Raw genomic sequence first — 15409 nt, forward strand, 5'->3', positions numbered from 1 at the left:
TGCTGGCCATTGGCCCCGGCACTGGCCTAACCCCTTGGCAGGCTAGGATCCCGGCCTCAGAGGCTCCAGCACCGGCCTTGCCTCACAGTAGGCTCCAATCCCAACTTTGCTGTGTCCTTCACCGGCCTCACCCCTTGGCAGGCTCCAATCTGAGTACCCTCTTCACCCAACCAATTGTCCCATGTTCTTGAGGTTGCGTGGTGGTAACATACTGCCTCTGGGGTTATTATTTCAAATGTTCCAGGTGTAATGCATCAGATCTCTGCCTCCCCTGAGTACTGGCCACTGCCATTGCCAATGCCTCCACTATTTCAAATCCTTCCCAGGCTCTTTTTCCACTCTGAATGTTGTCCAGTGTTCCTAAGCATGCATGGCAGTAGCATTCGACATTGCTGTAATTTCTCCAAATCAATAAGGTTGGTAGGATCCAATTTCTGCTTGTCCTGAATACAAGTCTCCACTGCCATCGCGGAGACCACTTTCAACACTGCCTTTCTCCTTGGTCTCTACTAAACTCTCTCCTTACAGGTGATTTCCAAGATTCTTAAAAATATAGAGAAACAGCAGTCATCCTTCATGGGGAATTTTTCCACGAGTTCCAGTGCATTTGGATAAGTTTTGTCTGCATCTCCAGTGTCCTGGCATCCACCATGGCTTTCTTAACTCCTCTGTGATATTTTTCCTTTTTCTCTGTTTTTTCTTTTCCTTTTCCTTTTTTTTTTTTTAATAAGAGAAGACAGTATATGCGGTTTGAGGAGGTAGTAGGATCAGGCACTCAGTAGCACTGTGACCCGTTCAGTTTCCCCATGGGTCCAGCATGCTTCACACTACTCCACCTGGGGCCCAGAGTCCCACAACCTGGACCCCAGCTGGCATGCTCCGCACAACCCCCACCCGGGACCCAGAGTCTTACTGTGCCTGGCTTTTCCAGGGATCTGGTTTGCTACACTCTGTCCAGCCTGGGACCCAGAGTCCTGCGACCTGGGTCCCAGCTGGTGTTCCCCGTGTGACCCCCGCCTGGGACCGGGCCCAGTTTCCCCAGGGGTCTGGCATGCTATGAAGTGGTCTGGCCCGGGGCCCAGAGTCCCTTGACCTGGGCCCTGGCTCTGGATTATGTTTTTTAATCCACATTGAGAGTCTATGTCTTTTGATTGGTGAGTTAAGTCCTTTGATTTTAAGAGATATTGAAATATGATTTTTGTTTTCTGTCATTTTGTGTTCTGTCTTCTATTGGGTGGTTTGGTCTTTCTTCTTTACTTAAATGACCCACTTATTAACTTCCTCTCTTCTCTTGTTCTGAAGTCAGTCTGCTTATTTTTTCCTCTTTATGAGTTATTTCTTTAAGAATTTTCTCTAGTGTTGGCTTTGAATTCATGAATTTTTTGAGATTCTGTTTATCTTGAAACACTACTGTTTCTCCATTGATTTTGAATAGTAGTTTTGCTGGATAATGTAGTTTTGTTTGGAAGTTATTTTCTTCCAGGGTCTGAATCACATTGTACCAGTCTCTTCTAGCATTCATGACCTGGGTTGTATAGTCTGGGGTGATTCTTATTGTTTTGCCTCTCTATGTCACCCATTCTTTTGTTCTCACTGCCTTTAAGATTCCTTCCTTGGCCTCTATGTTGGTCATTTTGGCTATTATGTGGTGTGGTTAGGTCCTTCTTTGGTCCTGTCTTAATGGTGCTCTGTATGTCTCCTGGACATGAAGATCCAAGTCTCTTTCCATTATTGGAAAATTCTCTGAAATTATTTCTTCGAAGAGATTATGGATGCCCTTGGTCTGTACCTCTATCCCTTCTTCACTGCCTATTATCCGTAAATTAGGATGCTTCATATTATCCCATATTTGCTGGATGTTTAGGTTTTGTTGCTGTAAGGATTTCTGTATATCAGTTTTGAATGTACTGTCTTTAACAGTGATATTCTGTTTTCCATTTTATCTAATCTTCCAGAATTTCTTTCTATCGCTGTCTTCATTTCACTTATTGACTCTTTTATTTCATTCTAGACCTCTTTCTGATTTTTTCTTAGTATTTATAACTTATCTTTCATCTCCTCTAGACTTGTTTTAAATTCTTTCATCATATTGTAGAACAAGATTTGGAATTCCCCTTCTTACATTTCTTGTTGGTCAATATTCGTGACTTCTGTCATTTCTCCACTCTTCCTGGTTCTCATATTTTCAAAGTTCTCAGGCCTGTTCTTCTGTCTTCCCATGGATTGTGGGTATTATGTATAGTCCAGTCTTAGTATTAGGAATTTAGAAGAGTAAACAGGTAAGCAGTACTTTTTCAATTGGTTAGGATTGGGTGATAGTGGAGTAGCTAGGGTGATGGGTGCAGGAATCAGGTAAGGTAGAAAATATAATTAGGTTGTGGAGGAATTTAAGTATAATGGGTTTGAATCATGTTGAGAATGGGAGAAGTTTAGATAGTAGGACTCTTGTATTTATTAGAATATTTAAGTATATAGATGTGAGAAACTTTGTGTGCTAAAGAAAGAGATACAGTTAGGGAACAAGGTGAAAGATTTGAAGGAAGCTAATTGATAGTCTGAATTGTAGACTTTTGTAGAGGGAGTGGGGGAAAGGAGCACACACTGATGGATAAAGTAACAAAATAAAGTAGAAAGACTATTATAATCACATATAAACAACAGCATCAACAAAACAAAAATGAACCACCAGAAGAGAACAAAAAGGGTTAATTAAGAGAATAAACGGGATAAACATAAGGTAAAATAAAACAACCTAACAACCATGTGATATGAATTGAAAGATCCAAACAAACATGAAACCCAAATAAAAATAAAATAAGAAGAAAAATAAAGGAATAACACAAAAAACCTGAAAAACTGAAAAAATACCCAGAAACCACAAAACGAATAAAAAACAGAATAAAACAAAAATTGGCAAAAAAGAGGAAATTTTTAAAAATAGAAAAGGAAACAGTTCTACTATTTTAATAACATATGGTGTATATGCCAATTTATTATATTTGCTTGGAGCAATCCCTTGTGGTCCTGTGCAAGTATTATGCCTTAAGCACCCTTGCAGTGTCAATGGGGTTGAAGGTGTTCCCCTGTGTGGACACTGGCACCCTCAGATGTTGCAGTATCTAGTGATACTCACTGCATGCCCACTGGCTCTCGTGGCTCATCTGAGCTCACACTGTACCTGGCAGCCAAGTCAGGGGCTCTGAAGAGCTGGCAGTTCTTCCATATCTGATTCTCCAGGGGTATGGCAGGTCCGTGTCAGAGACCCTGCAGGTCTCTCTGTGTCCCTGTGTTTTCTGGTGCGCCAATGGTGCTGCTCAAGGGTTTGGGTAATCTTGAAGCTTAGGATGTTAGAGCTCTGTGATCACTTTCAGACTCTTAGTTCACAGGGCTGCCAGCGTTGCCATTCCCCAAAATCTTTTTTGGGCTGGAAGCTCAATATGGCACCTTTTGTGTATGTTGCAGTGATTCTCGCAGGTCAAAATTACTGGATTCCTTCCACAGTAGTCCCAGAGTCTGTTTTGGGACATAAGTTGGGCTGGGCTGTGCCCAGGCCTTGGATCTTCCAGATGGGACTGCGCGGGTTCAGGCTTGGGCTGAGTCTGTACTGGGGCCAGAGGCAGCAGCGGCTGAGATGGCGCTTGTGCCGGAGCTGTGTTGGAGTCAGAGGTAGCTGAGTCTGGAGCAGTACTTGTGGCGGGGCTGGGCCAGGACTGGGCTGGGGCTGGAGGTGGCAGCGGCCCAGATGGTGCCAGACGGAGTGGAGCCTGAGCCTCCTCGCACCCCTGGGTGTCTTACTGGCAGCGGGCAGCCTGGCACGGTGGTGGCTCAGCTCCCTGGCACCCTTGTTCCCCAAAAGACTTTTCCTCTTGGGTTATGTTTCCACATTGGTGTAAGTCAGATCCAGGTACTGCGATTTGGGCTGACAGCCCGCGCTGATGCAGGCAGCCCCACTGTGGCTGTAGCAGATCCAATACTCGACCTTTTTTTTTTTTTTCTTTTTTTTTCAACAGTTCAGAGTTCCTGGATTTCTTCTGCCTAGGATCCTGGGTCTGTTTTGGTTTCTGAGATATATTTATTTTGTTGGTTAAGACACTGCTTTCTTGGTAGTTGAACTTTATTTGAACTACTGAGAAGTGCTGTGTTCCATGGTCGCCAATTCTTACTTTAACCCTAATTCCAATACTAACCCTAACTCTAACTCTAATTCCATCCGTAATCCTAGCCCTAACCCTAATTCTAACCCTAAAACTAACCCTAAGCCTTATTCCAACCCTAACCCTATCCCTAAACCTAAAACTAAACCTAAACCTAATTTCAGCCCTAACTCTAAACCTAAACTTAATTTGAATGGTACCCCTAACCCTAATCCTAATTATTATTTTTTTTTAATTTTTTATTGGTGCACTGTATTCATACATCATAGTGGGATACAAACTTTTGTAGACATACATGCACACATTGCCCAGTCAGCCCCCACCCAATCCCCACCCCATTCTCTCCCCATCCCTCCCTCCCATGCTTGGCTTAGTGATTGACATCTAGTATTATAGCAATTTATCCAAACTTAAAAATGATAATCTCACATAACAGTTTCATTTGTCTGATACCAAGCTTTTGATGACTTAAAGATAACATTTCAATATTTCTTTTTACTTTCTTTCTTACCAGAGAATATTTTTTTTCTATTTTTTAGGTGAAACTATCATATATTTATATATTTATTTTTCAGAAAAAAAATCTATCCTAATATGGAATATGGACTCTAGATACCCACAACAATCTTGAAAAAGAACAAAGCTAGAAGATGTATATTTTCTGGTTTCAAACCATATAAAGCTACAATAATTGAAACAGTGTAGTACTGTTCTAAAGGCAGAATTATAAACCATTGGAGTTAAATACAAGCCTAGAGCTAAACTCTTCCCTATATTGTCAAGTTATTTTTGACAAGGTTTCCATGAACATTTGGAGGTGGAAATAATAATCTTTTAACTAAATATTGCTGAAAAATAATAATTACATGGAAAAGAATAAAATTGGACCCTTACCTAATCCCATATACAAATATTAACTCAAAATAGATAAAATACCTAAATATAAATCTTAAGACTATAAACTTTTAGGAGAAAATCTGGGTCATTAAACCTCACAACATTGAAATTGGCAGTGATTTCTTGGATATGATTTCAATGGCACAGGCAACAGAAGAGTATACAAACTCCCTAAAAAATAAAAAATATATATTGTGTATCCAAAGACAATGTAAACAGAGTTAAAAGTTACTAATAGAATGGGATAAAATAGTTCTAAATGCTTTATCTGAAGGTATATTAATATTCCAACTAGAAATCCTAAAAATTAACAATAAAGGCAAACAATACAATTTAGAGATAGGTAAAAGACTAACGAAAGTAATTAATCTACACAGATAACTAATCTTAGTTGTCTGTTGGATGGAAAATCTTGTTTCTATAGTTCTGGAGTGTGTTACCTATTTCTTCTTTGTAGTTAATCTCTTTGAGTATTTTCTCTAGTGCTGGTTTTGAAGACATAAATTCCTTCAGTTTCTGTTTGTCATGGAAGCTTCTTATTTCTCCATCTAATTTGATAGAAAGTTTTGCTGGGTAGGAAATTTTTGGCTGGAAGTTGTTTTCTTTCAGAGTTTGGAATATGTTACTCCAAGCCCTTCTGGCTCTCATGACTTGGTTTGGGAAGTCTGGAGTGATTCTAATTGGTTTGCCTCTGAATGTCACTTGGCCCTTGGATTTTGTTGCCTTTAAGATTATCTGCTTGGCTTCCACATTGGTCATTTTGACAATTATGTGGCGTGGGGACCCTCTTCTCCGATCCTGTCTAAAGGGAGTTCTATAAGTTTCCTGGACCTGTGTATCAACCTTTTGCTCTATGTTTGGAAAATTTTCTGCTATTACTTCCTTGAAGATATTATTGATCCCTTTGGTTTTACTTTCTTTTCCCTCCTCTATTCCAATTATTCTTAGGTTAGCTCTCTTAAAATGGTCCCATATTTCTTCAATATCAGATTCCTGCTGTCGGATATTTTTTTCTAGATTAGAAACTATGTGTTCATTTCTGGAATGATCATCTTCTAAAAGCGAGATTCTGTTCTCCATGTGGTCTAATCGGTTGTTTGTGCTTTGAATTGAGGCCTTTACTTCATTAATTGCATCCTTTATCTCTTTTTGACTCTCTCTGAGTTCTTTTCGAAGCACCTCTATTATTTCTACAGTTATTTTCCTGATTTGATCTTCTAGAAATCTCTGATTTTTTGTTTTATCGGGTTCTGATGTTGTGGGGTTGTGGGTGTTCATTGCTCTAGTATTATTCCTCTTTCCCATGATTTCAGAAGTTTGTGCCTTCTCTGGGTTCTTCCCTTGGGTCACTATGACTTCACTTAAGGTGTTCTGGATCTCGAGTCAGTAGTATCTCAGACCCCACTACTCCTTTACTGGATTGTATCACAGAGTCTCCAACCCAGAGAGTCGATAGAGGCTGCTTTAGACTGTGGAGGGTGCCAGGTTGCACGTTCTCTTATGGTGTGCTATCTCTGCCACCACCACTCCCCCACTGGGTCAAGTCCCAGGGAGTACAGTACTGGGATTTCTCCTCTGTGGCCCGCAATTTGACTCACTGTTCTTGAGTACGCAGATGTAGCCGTACTGAACTTGGTGAATTCGCTGCTGCTGCCACCGGTGGCAATATGGCGCTGCTGCCACGCCCTCGGCCGTGAGGCTGGCATATTTCTTCTTGGTTTTGATTTCCACTCTGAATCCCTGCAGCGTGTGTTGAGCTCAGCCACTGGGAGCTTTAGATTTTACCTGCAGCGAGAAATCCCGCCTGGCTGTTCCGCAGCGGCTCACCTCGGCTTGCTGTAGCCGTCCGGTGAAATTGACGCTGCCGCCAGCAGTATGGTGCTGCTGCCGCGTCCTCGGGGGTGAGGCTGGTGTATCTCCTCTGTGGCTCTGAGCTCTGTTCTCAGTTCGCTTTCTCTCTGGAGCCTGGTGATTTTTTTGTTTCTCTGATGATGGTGTTTTCTGGCTATGAAAGGCGCTGATTTTGTGGTAATGGAGATTGGTTATTAGCGGGGCTCTTAAGCCCCGCTTTTCTCGGTCGCCATCTTCCCAGAAGTCTCCAGTATTCCCTAACCCTAATTATAACCCTAAACCTAAACCTAACACAAATTACAACCTTAACACTAACACTAACCCTAACCAATTCTATTTCCAAATCTAAATCAATACCTAAACCCAATTCCAACTCTAACCAATATGTAACAGTAATTCCAATCCTAACAGTAACCCTAAACCTATCCCTAATTCCAACTCTAACCCTAACCCTAATCCTAACCTAATTCCAAATCTAAACCTAACCTCACCTTATTCCAACCCAAATCTAAACCTAACCATATTTCAAACCCTAAGAGTAAACCTAACCCTAACTCTAATTCCAAACCTAACTCAAACTTGACCCTAATTCCAACCCTTTCCATAACTCTATCCTTAATTACAACCCTAATCCTAAACCTAAACCTAAACCTAATTCCAAATCTAACTCTAAACCTAATTCAAATGCTAACCATAACCCTAACCCTAATTTGAATCCTAACCCTAACCCTAAATCTAACCTTAATTCCAACAGTAAGCCTAATTCCAAAACTACCATAACATTGACCATAAACGTAACCCTAATTCCAACCCTGAACCTACCCTAAACCTAATTCCAACCTTAATCCTAAACCTAACCATAATTCCAACACTAACAGTAACCCTAAACCTAAACCTAATTCCAAGCCTATCCAGAACCTTAATCCTAATTCTAACTCATATTCCAAACCATGTTAACCCTAATTCTAACCCTAATTCCAAGTCTAACCCTCACCCTAAACCTGTTATGGATTGGGAAAATATGGTTTGAGGAAACTGTTCCCCAGGAACCCCTGTGAGGGTCCCAGACACACTTTCCCCCAACCCATAACAAAAGCCAAAATGACCAAACACAGAAAATTACTGCGGATTCTTGTCCTAAGATAAGAATAAATATGCATAGCTTGGACAGTTGCTGAAGATTTAAAGAAGTTTATTAGAAAGATAGAAATACAGAAAATAGAAATACAGCTCCATATCAGACTGGCATGGAGGGGTGACTCGAAATGAGTAGACCAAAGGGCTTACACATGGACCAGAATTTTTATACCCATGACTTCCATCTTGTTTGCATGACACTGACGTAGTGAACATCCCTGTAAATTACCTCCCCTTAACCTGAAAGGTACCTCCCCCAGCAAGGTGTGGCAAGGTGTCTTCTTTCATGAAGGGCAAGGTCAAACCCTGCTTCATCCTCCCTAGATCATCATGTAGATCTGTCTTTAGATAAAAGCCTAGTTCTCCTCAACTAAGATCTGTCTTTAGAGACAGGCCTAGTTCTCCTCTCCTATTGACTGGTTAATTACTTTGAGCTAGGTTAATTTACGTTAGAATAGCTGCCTGTTTTAGGAAGAAATCAAGTCCTTTCTTTACCCATGTCTGCCGCCATTTTGATACAGCTATTTTGAAATATATCAATTATTTTCTTTTGAAATATATTAATAATCAGAGCTTTCCCAAATCTTCCTAGGTCATTCCCAGTACTGGCACATTCCCCCCTTTGTCTAGTAACTTCCTGACAGGCCAAAGGTAGATACAGAAAATACATTTTGACATTTACAATTTTAAAAACATTTAACATGAGCTCAATTCCCATTAACCCCCCCCCCATTTCTATCACTTGAATGTACCCTTCAGCAAAGGAATAAGGATGTCGAGTCTGTCATAAACTGCTTCTAGCTGTACAGGGGTGAAGTTGGGGGGCCCCAGCTTTAGGGTAGCATTCATGCATATAGTTGGATGGGGGATTCAGATGGGTCCATGTCATGTGCATCTATGGCGATCCAAAGGGCCTGGGTAGATGTCTGTCAGGTTGTCTGTCAGAAAGCTTTGACCCTATGAGACAATACCCAATACAGGTTAACCATGAAAATCTAAACATAGCACTTAAATGAGAAATTAAAACCTGTTTTTCTGACTTAGACTGAAACACATAAAAGTGGGATGTATTGAGTTTAATTTGCACCACATGAATCCAGAAATTAGTGCTGTGGAAACCTGAAATAGGCTTTAGAATAAAGATTTTAGATGATTTGATGAGTGTTGTAATTTACCACAGAAATCCACGACATCATAAAGACATCCCTAGTGTTTTAAAACATTGATTTTGTCAAAAAAGAAAATATCTTTATTTAATCACCTCTCACAGGAGTCTAATTGGACAACTTTTCTGAAGTAACCATTTTAACTAAGACTGATAGAGATAAAAAAAAAATCTTTGAGCAATAACTTTAGTGCAGCCAGCAAAAAGGAAAAAAAAAAAAAAAAACTTTTGTTAGCAGAAGAGCTGACATCTCTGGGACAGCTAGGAATGGTAGAATGGGGAAGGTCATTCTGGATGCCGCAGGCTAAATCTTGAGTAAAGAGATGGCTCAGGGCTGGCCTGTTAAGCCCCCCAACCCTGACTAAGCTTTTGGATCTTGGGTCGGGAAAGAAGGGCAACGCCTTAGAACTGGCCTCTGAGATTTCACTGCGTGATCGCCTAAGGCTCTTTTAGTCAACTCAGGTGGTGGTAATTTACTGGGTACCTAGGTCTAGGGACCCCATTTCCCTTTGGAACTGGGGGCACTCAGCCATGTAATGGTCCCCCTTTGTACTGTGAGCCAGGCCTTGAAGGGCCTATTTGGCCTCCTGGTTGAAAGCACTACTCCAGAGATGCCCTTGCTCTCCATCCTTAAGCAGACTTGAGCCTAGGCTTCTGTGCTCAGCCAGAGTTCTAAAATGGCTTTTGTCCATCTCTCTTTCCCTTTTCAAGTCCCTACTAAACCAAATTGGCAGCCTGCAGTCTGAGGATGGCCTCCCGCTCTACCAGGTAAAGATTTAAGAATGCTAATACCTATTGCTTGAAGTGGTGATATCACTCTAAACTCAGCTCATGAAAAAAGAAAAACTACCGTATATGGACAGATTGAATTTTAAACTCTCCCTCCCCATACTACCTTAGCCAAGGCTACCACAATTGTCTCAGCCCTGCAACCATTAAAGAAATCTGGGTGGTCTCTGAAGTTAAAGAACAGCTGAAGATAAGCTACTTTAAACCTCCCTGATGCAGCCATGTGTCTCTGTCCCCCAGCACGTAGTGTGAACATACTTGAGTACAGGGGAAAAAACAAAAACAAAAACAGGAGAGCTTTCTTAGCGTTTGGGATCCAGATTTTCCCCCTTGCTTTGGAGAATGCATGCGAGTGGAGATCCAGCTTTCACTTAGGATTTCTGGGGTCCCATTTGAGAGAGAAAGGGTGGGGTTTTAGTGGCCTGTCTGAGCAAGTCACCCTGCCTTCCCAGAGCTTCCCAATCTAAAACCAACTACCCTAGCATTTAGGATATTGCTGGAATCTCATTTTAAGACAGAAAGAGGTATTCTGTGCTCAGAAGGTCATCCTGTTTCTGCACCCTGTGTGTGTGTGTGTGTGTGTGTGTGTGTGTGTTTGTGTGTGTGTGTGTGTGTGTGTGTGTGTGTGTGCCTTGAGGGTGGCCTCATTTCCCACCAGTTTGCTGCCCACCGGGAGGGTATTAAATGGGAAGGGGCTTTGCCACCCTTTCCCTTTGCTCCATGTTCCCCTGTCAAATTGAGCTGCATGGTCCTTCTCTGTCAGGATGAAGTTTCCTGCATTTTCTAAAGCCAGTAGCCCAACTGGGGGCATCCAGCTAGAATGTCTGTGTTGCTGGAGCCATGAGAGTGGCCTCATAGTCCATCAGAAGACCAGGGTAGGCTTGAAGTTTTGCCACTCTTACTCCTACCCTACCTCTGAACCTTCTTCCCTTTAAGTCCTTTCTCTTTCTCTGGAGGAGGTTTCCCAGATGAAAACATTGCTGTATTAATTTGCCTCCCTGAAAATGTTTTCCAATGTTGGTGTGCCTAAGAACCCCTAGCTAACAAGAGGTTAGGAGTAGCTCTCTCTCTTTGGCTTCCTTTCCTGAGGGCTTTCTTATGCCAACAGAGCTGTATCTGCCAGCTACCTGCAACCATACAATCACTCCAGGGTGCGGCCGTTCACCAAAAAGGCATGGCTGGCTGTTATCTAACTGAGATTTACTAGCTGGCTTTTTTTTTCTTGAGCTTTCAGAGGTGCTTAGCCATTCAGTCTTTTAACAGCTGCTAGGAGTTTTGGGGCTGCTGAGGGCTACGACCTGCCATAGTGACCAACAGGTTGCACGTGGCTGCAGTTGCTAATGGCCATGCTTCCTAGACTCAGCCGCTAAAACAAAAAACTAGCTTATCTCCCTAGAACTGGTTTTTAACCACCGAAAAAAAACCCCTTACTATTTGCTGGCTTTTGTCTCCTGTTTAGGAGACATTTATCTGTGTCCATTTATCCTCCTTTAGCTTATTTCCCTAGAACCTGTTTCCCATTGCTGGGGGAAAAACTCGCTGCTATTTAGAAATGGGTGCTGGCTGGCATTTCCTGTTTGGGAATTTTTTTCTGGAGGTGGACCATGGGCATTTCTCTTAGATTTAACTTTGTGTAGGGCTTTTAAAAGTGTCACATCTGTGATGTGGGCAGAATGGATGGACACTCATTGGGCCTATCAAGCCTATGCTATTTAAAGAAATTTCTTCCTGGAGGTGATTCGGCCGCGGGCTACTCCCTTGGTCGGGGGTTCCCCACGAGCCAAAATTTCCTCCCAGATGCCAGACAATCACAGTCATTCTGGGGGAACTCCTTATCGTTCCAAGAAGGTACATACCTTTTGGGGTGCAGTGGTACTAGGCCCACTGATGAGATGCCCTGGAAGTCACTTTCAGAGATGCCATGATTCAAAGGCTGCTCTATAGTTATTTTAAAGCTCAACAGCTTTAAAAAAAAAATCAACAGCTTAAAAAAAAAAAAAAACTTTAAAAAAGCTCAACAGCTTTGGCTGGGGCTAAAACTGCTGCTGTTCCCCACTGGACAAAAAGCCCCGTGAAAAATACAGAGCCACATGTCCCATGTTGCCCCAAAATATTGGGCACCAAATTATGTTATGGATTTGCGGAACTGTCCCCAGGGATCTTTGTTAGACCCCTGGGAATAATTTCCCAAAAACTCCCCAAAGAAACAAAAAACCAGGAAAACAGAAAAAGAGGAAAAGAGAAAAAACAGAAAAAAGTGGAAAAATATAGAAATACAGAGAATAGCAATACAGCTCCATACCAGACTGGCATGGAGGGGTGACTCCAGAAAAACAGAAAAAGAGGAAAAGATAGAAAAAACAGAAAAAGTGGAAAAAGATAGAAATACAGAGAATAGCAATACAGCTCCATATCAGACTGGCATGGAGGGGTGACTCGAATGAGTACACCAAAGGGCTTACACGTGGACTTGGCCTTTTATACCCATGACCTCCATCTTCTTTGCGTGACTCTGATGTGGTGAACATCCCTATAAGGTACCTCCCCTTAACCCTGTAAGGTACCTCCCCCAATAAGGTGTGACAAGGTGTCTCCTTCCATGAAGGTCGACCCCTCCTACCATCTTAGCTAGCTTATCCAATCATGTAGATCTGTCTTTAGATAAAGGCCTAGTTCTCCTCAACTAAGATCTGTCTTTAGAGACAGGCCTAGTTCTCCTCTCCTATTGACTGGTTAATTGCTTTGAGCTAGGTTAATTTACATTGGAATAGCTGCCTATTTTAGGCAGAAATCAAGTCCTTTCATTACCCACGTCTGCCACCATTTTGACACAACTATTTGAAATATACCAATTATTTTCTTTTGAAATATATTAATAATAAGAGCTTTCCCAAATCTTCATAGGTTATTCCAATACTGGTACACTAACCCTAAACCTAATTCCAACACTAACCCTAACCTTGACCCTAAGCCTAATTCTAAACCTAACCCTAATTTGAATGCTAACCATAACACTAACCCTAATTTCAGCTCTCACCCTAAACCTAACCCTAATTCCAATGTAACCCTAACCCTAAATCTAAGCTTAATTCCAACCCTAACACTAACACTAACCTTAATTCCAATGCTAACCCTTATCCTAAACCTAATTCCAACCCTAACACTAAACCTAACCCCAGTGTTAATTCCAACCTATACCCTATCTCTAACCACAAACCTAATTAAAACCCTAACCCTAACCTAATTCTAATGTTAACCATAACCCTAATTGTAATTTCAACATGAATCCTATCCCTAACATTAACCCCAACCCTAATTCCAACCCTAACATTAATCCTAAACCTAACCCTAATTAAAGCCTAAAACTAACCCTTACCCTCTTTGCAACCCTAAACCTAACCCTAAACCTAATTCAAACCCTAACATTAACCCTGATGCTAATTCCAACCATAACCCTAACTCTAACCCTAATCCAACCCTAAACCTAACCATACCCTAACCCTAATTCTAACCCTAATTCCAAGCCTAACTGTAACTCTAAAACTAACCCTAACCCTAATTCTAAATCTCTCACCCTAATCCTAATTCAAATGCTAACCATAACATTAAGTGTAATATCAACTCTAACCCTAACCCTAACCATAACCATAACCATAATTCCAATGTAACCCTAATGCCTAAACCTAACCCTAATTCCAGCTCTAACCCTAACAATAACACTAACCTTAATTCCAACCCTAAACCTAACCCTAACCCTAATTCCAACCCTAATACTAACAATGACCCTAACACTAATTATAACCCTAAACCTAATCCCAACACTTACCCTAACCTTAACCCTAACCCTAATTTTTATTTTTTTGGTGGTACTGGGTTTCCTGGAAGCCCTTCTACCTCCGGGATACGCTTCCAGACCTATTTTTACATTTTTATTTGGAAACAGGGTCTCCTAAGCCAGCGCACGCAGCTGGCTTTGAACCTGCATGATCCTCCTGTTTCTGCCTCCCAAGCATGGGGATTAGAAGTGTGTGCCACCATGACCAGCAACCCTATCTCTAATTCTAAACCAAACTCTAACCCTAATTAAAATGCTAAACATAACACTAACATGAATTTCAACTTTCAACCTAACCCTAACCCTAATTCCAATGTGACCCTAAACTTAAACCTAACCCTAATTCCAACCCTAACCCTAACACTATTACTAATCCTAATTCCAACCCTAACCCTAATTTCAACCTAACCCTAACCAAATTAGAACCTAATGTTAACTTTAACCTTAATTCTAACCCTAACCCTAACCCTTTTTTCCAACTCTAACCCTAACCTTAAACATAATTCCAACACTAAATCTGACTCTAACCCTAATTCTAACCCTAACCCTAAACCTAAACCTAACCCTTATTCTAACCGTAACTCAAACCTTACTGTAATTCAATCCTAACACTAACCCTAAACCTAACCTTAATTTCAAACCTAAACTTAACACTAACCCTAACCTTAATTACAACCCTAACCCTGACCCTATCCCTTTTCCAACCCTAATCCTAACACTAACCCTGAGCCTAATACACACCCTAACCCTAACCCTAACTGTAAACCTAAACCTAATTCCAACCTTAACCTTAACCCTAAAACTAACCCTAATTCCAACCCTACCCTAACACACACCCTAACACTAATTTTTATTCCAACTTTCAACCTAACCCTAAACTTAATTCCAGCCCTAACCCTAACTCTAACCCTAATTCCAACCCTAACAGTAACCCTAGAACTAACCCTAATACCAACCCTGACCCTAACCACAATTCTAACTGTAACCCCATTCCAACCCTAACCCTAACTCTAACCATAATTCCAATCATAACACTAACCCTAAACCTAATTACAAACCTAACCCTCCCCCTAAAACTAATTCCAACACTAACCCTAACTGTAAACCTTACCCTATTTTGAATACTAACCCAAACCCTAACCCTAATTCCAACCTAACCCTAATACTAACCCTAACCCTAATTCTAACCCTAACCCTAACTCTATCCCATATTGTAATTCCAAAACTCAACCTAACCCTAACCCCAGTCCTAACTCCTATCCTAACCTGAACCCTCATCCTAACTCTATACCATATTGTAATTCCAAACTTCACCCTAACCCTAACCCCAAACCTAAATCCTACCCTAACCCTAACCCTCACCCTAATTTCAATTCTAACGTTAACCTAATTCCAACACTAATCCTAACCATAAACCTAATCCCAACCCTAATCCTAATCTTAATTCCAATCCGGTTCTAAACCTAAAGCTAACCCTAATTCCAAACCTAACTCTAAACCTAAATCTAATTTGAATGCTAACCCTAACCATAACCCTAATTTTAAACCTAACCCCAACCCTAAATCCAACCCTAACCCTAA

Source organism: Muscardinus avellanarius (genome assembly GCF_963383645.1).
Source record: "Muscardinus avellanarius genome assembly, chromosome: 5".
Taxonomy (NCBI): domain Eukaryota; kingdom Metazoa; phylum Chordata; class Mammalia; order Rodentia; family Gliridae; genus Muscardinus; species Muscardinus avellanarius.